The following is a 12,000-nucleotide window of genomic DNA, read 5'->3' as shown; positions in this document are numbered from 1 at the left end:
CTTAAAAAGACTACAATATTAGATAGTTATTGCGACAGTAATGCTGCAAACCAAACCACGCTAAAACTCAATGGCTCGTGAATCTATGGGTCAATTAGGGTCAGCTTTGCTGATTTTGGCTGTGTTCACTTATATGTCTGTGGTCAGTTTTAGGCAGCTGCCCTGGGGTTTAGAGATATTTTTTTTCCTATTTAAAATTTTTGAGAATTTGCTTGTGCCTTCAAAAAAATATATTCTATAATCAGAAGAAAAGTTATGTAATTCCTCTATATAGCTGTTGCTTGTTTTGTTTTTTATTTACTTAAATTTTTTTAAAGAATCTACTGAGTAGGTTTTGCTAAACTCTAGGGTTATAATGATAAGGTGGACATAGTTCCTGTTTTCTTAGAATTCCTATCCCAATGGGGGTGATAGCCATAAATAATTGGAATGGACACACTATTGCAGCTCAGGAGGCCATAATAATCTCAAACACAAGTAAATAAACTAAATATTGAAGCTTGTGACAGGTGCTATGAAGGAAATGATGAGTAATTAGAGAGGTGAGCAAGGGCCAGATTGTATGTGTACAGGCACACAGGCATTTAATTGTGCTATCTTGTCCTATTAAATCACAAGTGTTCTTAAGGTGGCATCATTTCCTATGCGACACCTTGAAATGGGGCTAAGCATTGTCAGGCTTTGAACAAGTGTTGGAGCTGTGACTGACTGACAGGGCTTCCTTGGATGTTCAGTCACCCATTTCCAAATTTCCTTGTTGGTCACAGTCACAATACACTTCTTGGTTGTAACCCTTTTATTGCCTTTCTTTGTCTTCTTTATTTCTTCGCTTTTTGCTGTGTGTGGCTGATAAGGGTCAGAAAGGAAAATGTCAGGGGCAATGAGGCTTAATGAATCAAAGACCAGCTATTTACATAAAAATGCCAACTCCACAACCATAGTATTGTCTGGAGAAAAGGGTTGGGTTTCTTCAATGGTCAGCCAGGAGAGAAGGAAGTAGTGTGTCCACCAATGCCATATTGAAGAAGAAAACAGGGGAGCTATGCCTAGAGATCCTGGATATGAGTGTTAACCTAGCCAGTGTTTTAGTTTCAAAGACTGTCTCTCAACAATTTGGACCTCTGAGTACTATAGGAGTTCTGGTTTACAAAGCTTAATTCATGTCTAAAGATTGGGCCCATGGCCAAATAAAATTAGAAGAGAACAGATGGAACTGCAAGTGATCAGCTTACCTATAATCTCCCACATGGATTCTTTCAAGAGTCTAGGACACATCAGAACTTTCTTGGGTGACTTCACATGGCCCTAGATATGGGAAATTGAGGACCATGACATGTTTGTTACTTACTGTGATAGGATCCTAGAAGCAAAGGTAGGTAGATGAGGAATGATCATACTGATCTTTTTTATGGATGCTTTCAACTTCCTGGTCTTAAACAGTACTGGTTTGGGAGAATTTCACAACTGTTGCAACTAACACAGTCTTGAGAGTATTCTACACTGTGGCTTTCTGCTGGCCTGAGATTCAACCTCACCCCACTTTAAAGCTAAGAAGTTAGCTTGCCGCTGTTTCATGGGTGTTAGAAGACATGAGACTCCTGAGTCCAAGGAACAGGACCTTATTATTCATAGCCCAGGAAGCAGCATGAGCATCAGTATATTTATACTGGCTCCTCTTGCTTCCAAGTTCCTCTTGCTTCTGGGCAGGTGACACAAAGAGCCCAGGTAACATCTGCAAATGCAGTGAGTTGGGTTACAGGAGAGAACCACTGAGCTCAAGGGCTTCACTGTTTTTATTTTTTAATTTTTATATATTTTTATTTATTTCAAAGAGGAAGAGAAAAGGAGGGAGGGAGATAGAAACATCAATGATGAAAAAGGATCATTGATCAGCTGCCTCCTGCATGCCCCCTACTGGGGATCAAGCCCGAAACCCGGGCATGTGCTCTTGACCAGAATCGAACCCAGGACCTTCAGTCCATAGAATGACCCTCTATCCACTGAGCCAAACTGGCTACAATGGGATACACTGCCCAAATTATTACTTAAAAATGATTTTGAATCTCAGAATATTTGACACATGTCAATATAGATGCTCAGAAGACTAAGTGGAATATTCTGCTCTTGTGCTCTGAAATGAGACCTAAAATATGAGCAATCTCTGTAAATAGTGAACATTGGGCATTGTAATGTATTGTTGCAGTTGCAATCACCTTTTCTGTCCAATTTATTATTGGACAATTTATTATTATCCATCATGTCATCTTATTAATAGTTTTCATCTCCTATGCTCATTTGTTTGTCCACATTAATCCACTCAGTCTTTGGAGCTGAGTTTTAAGGCAACAATAGTGGCCCTTTGTTAAGTTGTCATGATACAACATAGTATAAATAACTTGGGTTTTAAAGCCAGGCTACTTTGGTTCAAATTCCAACCATGCCTCTTAGCTAGTTTTGGGTTCTAGCTCTTCACCCTTTCCTGTGTCCACTTTGCCATGATTTCATGCTTGACCTTGGGCTTACCCATGTGACTTGCTTTGGCTGATTTTTATACAGGTGGAAGTGCCCCTGTGTGCCTAAGACTTAAGTAGCCTCACATGTTTCACTTTCCTACTTTCATCTCTACCGCCACCGTAGGAAGAACATACCCTACCCAACCCCTGAACCAAGAAGAATGGAAGACACAAGGAACAGAATCATGCTCACTGAATCAGGCTTACTCAGCCAACCTCCTGCAGGCCCAGAGACACATGGCCTGAATGGGCTACCTTGGTGCACTACTGAGCTCTCACAGTTGTTTGTTACACAGCGCTATTGCAGCAATAGCTCATTGGATCTTCTTTCAATTTGTGACTTTTCTCTCAAATAACCTGAAAAGAAAGGATCTTAATTGTACCTTTCTATAAGGCTGTTGAGGAGAGTGAATGAGACAACGCATATGCGTGCTAAACAAACTGATACACAAGAACCAATCACCACTTACCTGTTATTGTTATTACTATGTGGCAGGTTTATGTTCATTATTTTTATCTCTGAGTGCTTCAATTTTCCTAGCTGCTGAGGGAAATGAATTTTAAATTGGTGAAATTCCAAAGAAACAAAAAATAAGAAAATGACTACCGTATATAAATATGAGATTGCAGCATTTCTCTCACTTTCAGAGAAAGAAGCAAGAGCCCAGGGACTTGCTGACGTGTCCCAGGCAGGAGAAGAGCTGGGGGGTGAAAACTTGTCTGGAACCTCAAATCAGAAACTGTGCATGTGGCCACACAGCCTCTGCCAACAGATTAGGGAGGAAGGCAAACGGCTTCCTTCCAGAAACTGACAATTAAGGTGAAGACAAGGGGCCAAAGACACAGCGTTGGGTTGGAAGCCCGAATCCCAGGAACCAGTCCTGTATGTCTCCATTATACGATGTTGATGCCGTTCACACGATTCATCTCACTTTTGTGCCATGAGATTTGCACCTTATTCATAAACTACCATCCCCTGAGGCGCCACCAGAAGAGGGATGCTTACTTTCCTGCAATGTGGAAGGCTGTTTCCAAATCACATTTATTAGGGTTGCTCCCCAGGGGGAAAGACAAAGAACATGTCCAAGCAGGTGCCGTGCGGACCCTTTGTTTTCCTGGAGCCAGGCTGAAGCAGGGTCTTATCAGAGCTTTCCAGATGTGTGCCTCTGCAAATCCGGGTTTTTTTAAGGATGAACATTAAAACCTGCTTTCAGTACGAGGCCAGGGAGTGGAAAAGAAGGAGAAATGCTATAGACATGGCCATTCCTTGTCGATACCAACCCAAGGGTCAGCTCATTTGAAAATATTCCTGTGGCCTCCACTTTGCCTCAAAATAACCAAGAGGCCCCAAACTTTAGGCTAACAAAGAAGTTGGGCTGCTGAAGTCATTTTTAATTGAGTGCTTCAGCTTTGGTGATGATGGTGATGAAGCCCCCGGACTGTATGGAATCACACCCACAAGGTGTATGCACTTTTCTGAGGAAAGGATACATCAATTTGTAGATTTTTCAAAATGTCTTCCGGAAGATAAGGACTGCTGATTTAGTGGGACACTAGTTGAATTTAAGCAATTCGGTTAATTAACTGAAATCAATGAAGTCAGCTAATGACAATGTTTCTTATTTGTCTGTATGCAGATAATCAGTCGTTCACTCCGTATTTCAAAGGCCAGCTGTTGGTAAAGAAATCCCGTATGCCATCTTGTTCATGATGAGGAGGGGGATAGCTGCCCCGATGTGTTTTGTCCCAGCCAAAACTCCACAACGAACCTGCTCTCATCAGTCAAGTTGTGTTTCAGAAAACCCACGGAGCCTCTCAGACACAGTCAGGCACAGGCCTCCATACGCTGTGAGCTTTAATGGAAGCTCAGAGGTGCTTCTCTGTATCATCGGTACTTTCTGAAGATATCTCCTTAGTGACCCCAACTCGCCTGTAAGGCGGAATCTCAGTAAACAATTGCTCTGGAACCAAGGGGCTGAAGAACTCAGGGGGTGTCCTCTCTGGGGCTCAGCCTGAGCAGGTGACTTCTGCCCCAAAGTCCTCGATACCATCCCTAATGGTATGAATAGGTTGAAGATCCCGAGGGCAGGACTGCACTGTGCCAGGCGCTCACTTACAGAGATTGGCATCTGCTACCAGTGGCCTCCCCAACCTCGTGATTTGTTTTTAATTTTATTTATTTTTAAATATATTTTTGTTGATTTCTGAGAAGAAGGGAGAGGAAGAGAGAGAAAAAAAACACATAAATGATGAAAGAATCATTGATTGGCTGCCTCTTGCACGCCCCCTACTGGTGATTGAGCCCACAACCCAGGCATGTGCCTTTGACTGGATGGAACCTGGGACCCTAAATTCTGCAGGCCAGCACTCTATCCACTGAGCAAAACCAGCTAGGGCAAGTGACTTGTTTTTAATTAAAATGTCAATTTCAACTCCTTTTGGTTTCCTTCAGGAGTTGGCACATTCCAGTTTGCAAGGGGCCAGAGAGGATGGTTCTGTGCACCCAGATATTGGGTGCTAAAGTCAGACCCTGACCAAGGCTTTGTTTTCCCACTGGTGGCATCAGGGGGGCCAGGACACAGGCCTCTTGTGCAGAGGGTTTTCCAGGAGGTGGCAGTGCACTCTAAGGCAGGATCTGGGCTGCGCCTGCCCTCCGCATCCACCAAAGAATATTACAATTGAAACATAACATTATAATGTATTCCAGGCCACATGCTGCTCCAGTGTCACCTCAAAATGCTTCTTCCCAGCTTCAAAGTCACTGTAAACAGGATAAGAGATGGAAGTGAGATGGAGGGTGTGGGGGAAATGAGAGGGGCCAGGCTTGGTGCTGCTGGTGGTGGAGTTTCAATGCCTCCAGGCCAAGAGCTATCTTGATACACATTTACCACTGTTCCTAGGCTCATCTTTGAAGACCAATAAAAGGAAATTGGAGGATGTGTATTGTCTGCATTTTAATTTCCAGGTTTACAAGAAATATTTCATTATTCCAATTCAGAGGATAGAAAACATCCTTCCTTTTTAAATGAAAGGTCTCCTTGTTCAGGGTGAAGAGCATAGCCAATAAGTCTCTCTCCTGAGAGGCAGGGCTGTTCTGAGACTGGCCCTAGGTTCCAGGCAGCCAGGGGGATGGCGAGGTGGGTGATGGGGAGGAGAGACAGGAAGGAGAATACTGGCTATTGTCAGAATCACTGTGTCACACACACACACACACACACACACACACACACACACAGTAAGAAATGTCTTCATGCTGATTGCATTACTAGTGATACAGACAGACACTGGAATTCCCAAGACCTGACAATGACATCTTAGGACAGACCGAGGGACCAAGGAATGAGAGAGAAGGTAGACAAATATCTTCCCCCTGAAAGAGGCTATTGACTGAGGTTTACACAGGCACATTGATAGAAAGGATCAAATCTGGTAAGATTGGGGCCAGGAGGAATGCAATGACTTCTCAGTAGTGTCACATACACTGAGTGGCCTGATTATGATGACCTCTGAATGCATAATAATCTGACCACTCAGTATATATATAATAGAGGCCTGGTGCATGAATTTCTGTGTGGGTGGGGTCCAGCCAGCCTGGCCAGGCCAGGGGGAGGGGACATAGGCGGTTGGTTAGCCTGCCTGCTGGTGGAACTCCTGGTTGAGGGAATAATTTACATATTATCCTTTTATTATATAGGATATACACTGAGTGACCAGATTATTATGTGTTCAGAGATCATCATAATCTGGCCACTTAGTGTAATTTCTGGCTATGCTTGTAGCTTGGGAGCTGAACCTCTGTTTCCAGGGTCCTTATTTATATATAACTTGTTTACAGCTTTTTGGACTTTGCCAGAGACCTCCACATGGATGAGAGAGCTGCAAGGCCAGCCAGGTGGATTGCTTGGGCAATCTGTGCAGAGGAAAATGATACTTAAAAAGAGGCCAGCCTTTAAATGCCTTTGAACTCTGCCAGAATCTGTAAGTGGCTTGCCTTTCATCTTAGTAGAGAACTAGTTGTCTTTCTGTCTTCCTTCACGCTCTTCCACTGGAACTCTCCAATGTACTTGCCACAAGCCCTTCCTTCAGCAAAACTCTCTCTTTACTCCATCCTCTTACCTAATGCTAAGAGTGACCTTCACTGAGTGCCTTTAAAGATTTGACAATAAATGCACAGAAGTCATGTTCCTAGGCTTTGCGTATAGCGCTTGAAATATGCCTGCCTTTGCCACAGCCACAGGATGCTTTCAAAGTCAGAAAACAAACCAGCCACAGCAATTCGCAGATAAAATTTAGTCTTGAGGGTGGGAGTGATGTTCTTCCAAGAGGCCGGCCCTTCCCAGCAGCACCCAGGCTGCTTTCTGGACCAGTAGGAGGAAGTGCCATTTTTCAGAGTGAGAAAAATTCACTGAGGGCAGAATTAGACTGTTCAATGTGGGTGGTGAAGTTCAAGGAGCACATCAATAATCAAGTGAGGGGGCAGAGAGAGAGAGGCCAGAGGACGCAAGGAACAGCAGGAATGAAACGACTCCTCTGGGCAGCGCAAGACAGAATGTTCAGACTCCCATGCAGTGGAGACCACAGAGGCCACGAGGATGGCCGGGAAAACTGAGAAACAGTTACAGTGAGTCCTATAAAGCAGAGAGGGAATTGGGAATACCACAGAGGAGATGCACGGTACCTCTCTGCAGCCCGCATGGTAACTATCCCAGAGAGAACACACACACAGAGTCCTGAGCCATGGACCAGGCCTGATGAGATCCCAGTTCCAATCCTGGGGAGAAGAAGGCATGGTCCAGGCTAAATCCTTCTTGCTTCATTTCTCTGCACTGGTCACTTCTGTTTCCTTCTGTGATGTTTATGAATCCTCAGAAGTACATTATCTTCCAAAAATGGTTTTCTGTTTGAGTCTCAATCCAAAAAATCAAGCATTTGTCTGAAGCTCCCATGGCTGAATCCATATAGTTCCTACTTGGCCACCTGGCAGGAGTGTCAGAGCATTAGCCACATCCAAACTTGCAAATAGCAGCCAGAAAGACAGAGGTGCTGCTGCCAGGGCTGTACAAGCTTCTCACCAAAAATGGTGTCTCCATTGTACCAAATGGTGCAAACCTCTAAAGCACCTTCTTTGAACTCGGCCAGCGCATGGGACAGTGTTCTTCCTCTTCCATCACAGTCAGAAGTACAGAGTGAAGTTCACAAGGGAAACCAGAACACACAGTTCCAGAACGTACAACCTGCTGCTGGGAATGCGTGAAGGTTAGAAAGAGATACATTTCACAGGCCAGTGCAGGGTGATTGGTAGGAAAGACATTGCGACATCTTTTGCAGAAGCATATTACTGACCTTGGGTTTTTTGTGCTTCCTGTTGGCGGTAATGTTTGCATTGAGTCAGCTGTCAGGTCTGCAATAAGCATGTTCTTCTGCTGTTGTTTTTTAAGCTTAAATTTACTGGACTAGGGACAACATTTAAGTCATCTGGTCCAAATTCTGATATTTTAGCAGTGAAACTTTATACAAAAAATAAATAAATAAAAACCACAACTCTGTAGAAAACAAACCTTATCTCTAACTCTATGTAGTTAGATCTTTGGTCGTCTCTGTACTGAACATGTTCAGATTCTTTTTGTCATTATTCCATAAAAAATACAGTGTAAAAACTACTTATATAGCATTTATATTATATTAGATATTATAGGTAATCCAAGATAATTTAAAGTATACAGAGAATGTGTGTAGGTTATAATGTAAATAGGACACCATTTTAGAAGAGAAACATGAGCATCCCTAATTTTGGTATCTGAAGAGGACCCTGGAATCGATCTCCTGCAGATACCCAGGGATGACTGTATTCAATACAAGGTAGCAAGCATTACAAGTGATAACCTTTAGTCTCTTTTTGGACACTCCAAGGGACTGTGCAGGCTCTTAGAAGAAAACCTGTTCCCTCATACAGCAGATTCCTAATCATTAGCAAGCTCCTTCTCATTCAGCACAAACTTGCCTCTGACTTTCTGTACTCAACACTTCATGGGCTTCTTCTGCACCTTGAATAGCAGAGACAAGACATTTCCTCTTCTGAGGACAGTTTATTACAATATATAAACCCAGCTATCCTGGTCTCCTCTCCTCTCCTTGGTACCATTTCTCATCAGTTGTATTTCCAGATGGCCCATCTAACCTGGAGAGTGCATTTTTAAATCTGTCTATAGTAAGTAGGTGCTAAACAAACACTAATTTCTCCCCTTCCTGAATGTGGGTTTCTAAGGTGTCAAAGTAGGGAGCCTGGAACTGAGAACACCTCTGACAAGTTCAGAGCGCAGCAGGATCTTCCTTCTCCCAAACATCTGGCCCCTGTTCTGATGTAAACACTGTATCAATACATTCTGTTCAGTGCAGGTGAAGATGGTGAAACCTTTGCTACAAGCCACATCATGCCACAGCCAACTCATGGTCAACTAGAATGCCTCTATTCTATTTTTCATTGACCATGGTCAAGTCATGTTTCTCCCATCTTATTATACAAAAATTAAGTTGTTAACCTAATTAAAGATTCTTTATTTATCCCCTTACTTATAATCTTATTGTTTGGGGGCACTATCAAACTCTCTCAACATCCCTGTTTTGTCCCCTAAATATTAACTATCCCTCTCAGCTTGAAGTGTCCCCTGAATTCAATCAGTACGTGGCCTCCATCGTTAATAACTGTTGTGACTAGAATAGAGCTAGAAATCACCATCAAGCCGGTAGAGTTCATGAAATGACACTCTCTGAACATGCTACTCTCCTTAGCAGAGTGGACACTCACAATGCTTTCTGGCCAACGGCCTCTCTTAGAGAGTTCTCTCTTCTCTTTCGCGTGGCCCGAGGACAGGCTTCCAGGATGTGTGTGTATAATTCTACGTCCACCCCAAACCTTTGTTTCCTACACACAATTAATTAGTCAGGGTTTATATGATACTAGTGGACCAGTCAAAGTCCTTCCTTTAGAACAAAACATTGACACTGGAGTCCAGTCCAAACTTCTGGATGCAAGAAAGAAATATTCCGAGCTCTGGCATGACTCTCCTCCCTCGTCGTGTAGGAGAGGAGGAGAAAACGGTGAAGCAGATGCAGAGATGAGAGAGGAGGAAAGGAGAAACTGCTGCCCATTTGGTGAGTGGCCTTCTGCTGAGCCTCCCCTGCTCCCTGGGGTCCTCCGGGGCACCCCGATTCTCCGTGACACATCCTCCCATTTTCAGTTAAGTCACTCCAGGGAGGGGGGGAGGTGGAATCTGTTACTTGGAAATAGAAAAGTCCTAATTATTTCAAGCGCCTTCTAATTTGTGTAACTCATTAGTTCCCCAAACCCATCTTGAACCAAAGCTCCTAAGTCGCACTGTAGTTTGTGCTGTGTTTTCCTTGCTCTGAACCCAGTGGCCTTGTTTTAGGTGAGGTTCTCTAGAACCAGAGCCTGAGAACAGATTGGGGTGGTGTTATTACCGTGTTTCCCTGAAAATAAGACATCTTCTGAAAATAAGACCTACTTACAGGTTTCCTTCTGAGTGAAATATAAAGCATCTCCCCTGAAAATAAGCCCCCCCTCCCCCCTAGGCTAAACATGAGAGATTTGGTCCACTGATTCTGAAAGAAATGGAGTCACAAGAAATTCACCAGGAAACTCAGGAATTGGATTGTTATGATGATGTTCCAGAAGATGATGACATGATTGTCATTGAATAAATCAGTAAATTCTTGATACTGTAGGATTCACAGTTCGTCTGGTTTGTGTTGACAACTATCGTACTACCGTACCATATACAGGTAATAAAATTCCTTTATTTTCATTTAACAATAAATGTGTAGCGTATTCTTCTTCATGGAAAAATAAGACATCCCCTGAAAATAAGACCTAGTGCATCTTTGGGAGCAAAAATTAATATAAGACACTGTCTTATTTTTGGGGAAACAGGGTATTGAGGGGCTGCCTTTCAGGAGGAAGCTATGAGAGAGTGAGGGAATCAGGATGGAGACAGAGCCGAGCAAGGAGGCAGTCTCAGTTAATGTCCAACCTTGGCCAGAGGCAGAGGGAGCTCAGGAGATGAACTGCACCACAGCTTTGTCTCGGCTTTAGGAAAGGGGGTGGGGCTTTCGTATTTCATCAGTCAGTGATTGGCTGGGGGACTGGGAAAAAGACAGGAGTTAACTTCCTGGGCAAGGAAGCTCCCATCAGCCAATAGCTAACTCCCTGGAGAATGGGATGACTGTAAGCTGTAAACTCTCAGCAGCTGGGGAAAGGTCCCTGAGCCCAGTTAAAGGAATAAGGGTGGAGCATCAATTGTGTCTAGGACAGACTTCTTGGATTTTCATAATTAAATCCATCCTCCTTGCTCCAGCATGCTCTTTCAAGAGTGATTCCTATCAGACCTCACAGGACACAAGTCCCCCATCTGAATAGCAGTTGTCCTTCTCTGCCTTTTATTGACTTCTTTCCTCTTTCATTGTTTCTGCAAAATACGATGAAATTGGCATCATCAAGAGTAGTAACTGTCAGGTGAAAGTGGGTGGACAGTGGTGCTTGTCATAGCTCTGAATATTGTAGTAAATGCCTGGGATTTGACTGCCCGGATCCATTTCCTTCTCTTCCATGATGACAGCATCCCAGATATCCTTTGGGGAAAAGCCCGCACTCCCTGTGGGAGGGACCCCACTCTGTTCCAGGGGGGAGCTCTGATACATGACAGCAAATCTGCAAAGCCCACCCACCCCTTCCCAGGCACAGGATTGCTTTAGAGGTGAGTAAAAGCCCAAACTGGACCAATAAACTGAAAGAAAACCTTCCCTTGGGCTTTCGGGGGGAAGTGCTTTCTTACTTTAATTAGAGGCTACAAAACAGGCTTTCTCTCTTTCTGACTGGCGTGGAGAAAGGATGTGATGTTCGGAGCTGTGAAAGCATTTCTGGAACCTGAGCCTGGGACCAGCCTGAAGAGAAGACCTGACACTAAGGGGGGGGGGGGGGGGGGGCAGGGGGGATAGCTTTTAAATCAGTGGAACCCCTGAGAATACGTTGACTGTGCATCAAACCACACAGGAAGGTATATACCCCTGAATTCATCAATACGTGAACCAACAAATTCCATGATTTGGTTCAGCCAGTTTTCAAATGGGTTTTTGTTTTCTGAAACATAAACCATCCTAAGTGTTAGACTGCAAGAAGTGGGAGGAGGAATGGAGTATAGTCAGGGAATGTCACCGCCTACTTGTTTTTGGCAAACTTCCCTGTGTAAACCCTTGAGTCCCATCATTTCTTCAGACTTAAAAGCACGAATGGAGGTTAAGCGTCCCTGATAACCCTTCATACAGCATCCTAACCTGGAAGCTGAGTGCCCGGCCCTTCACGGCAAGCATCCAATTTCAGGATTTGGTTTCTGGTGTACTAAATCATCCACATAATATAAGCTTCATTTGGGAGACCTCCAATTGCTAGCAGAGTTTTTACAGAAACGTTTCC

This window comes from Pipistrellus kuhlii, unplaced genomic scaffold, assembly GCF_014108245.1.
Source record: "Pipistrellus kuhlii isolate mPipKuh1 unplaced genomic scaffold, mPipKuh1.p scaffold_m20_p_7, whole genome shotgun sequence".
NCBI classification, from domain to species: domain Eukaryota; kingdom Metazoa; phylum Chordata; class Mammalia; order Chiroptera; family Vespertilionidae; genus Pipistrellus; species Pipistrellus kuhlii.
The sequence above is the reverse complement of the archived record's forward strand: the minus strand, read 5'-3'. Positions refer to the sequence as shown.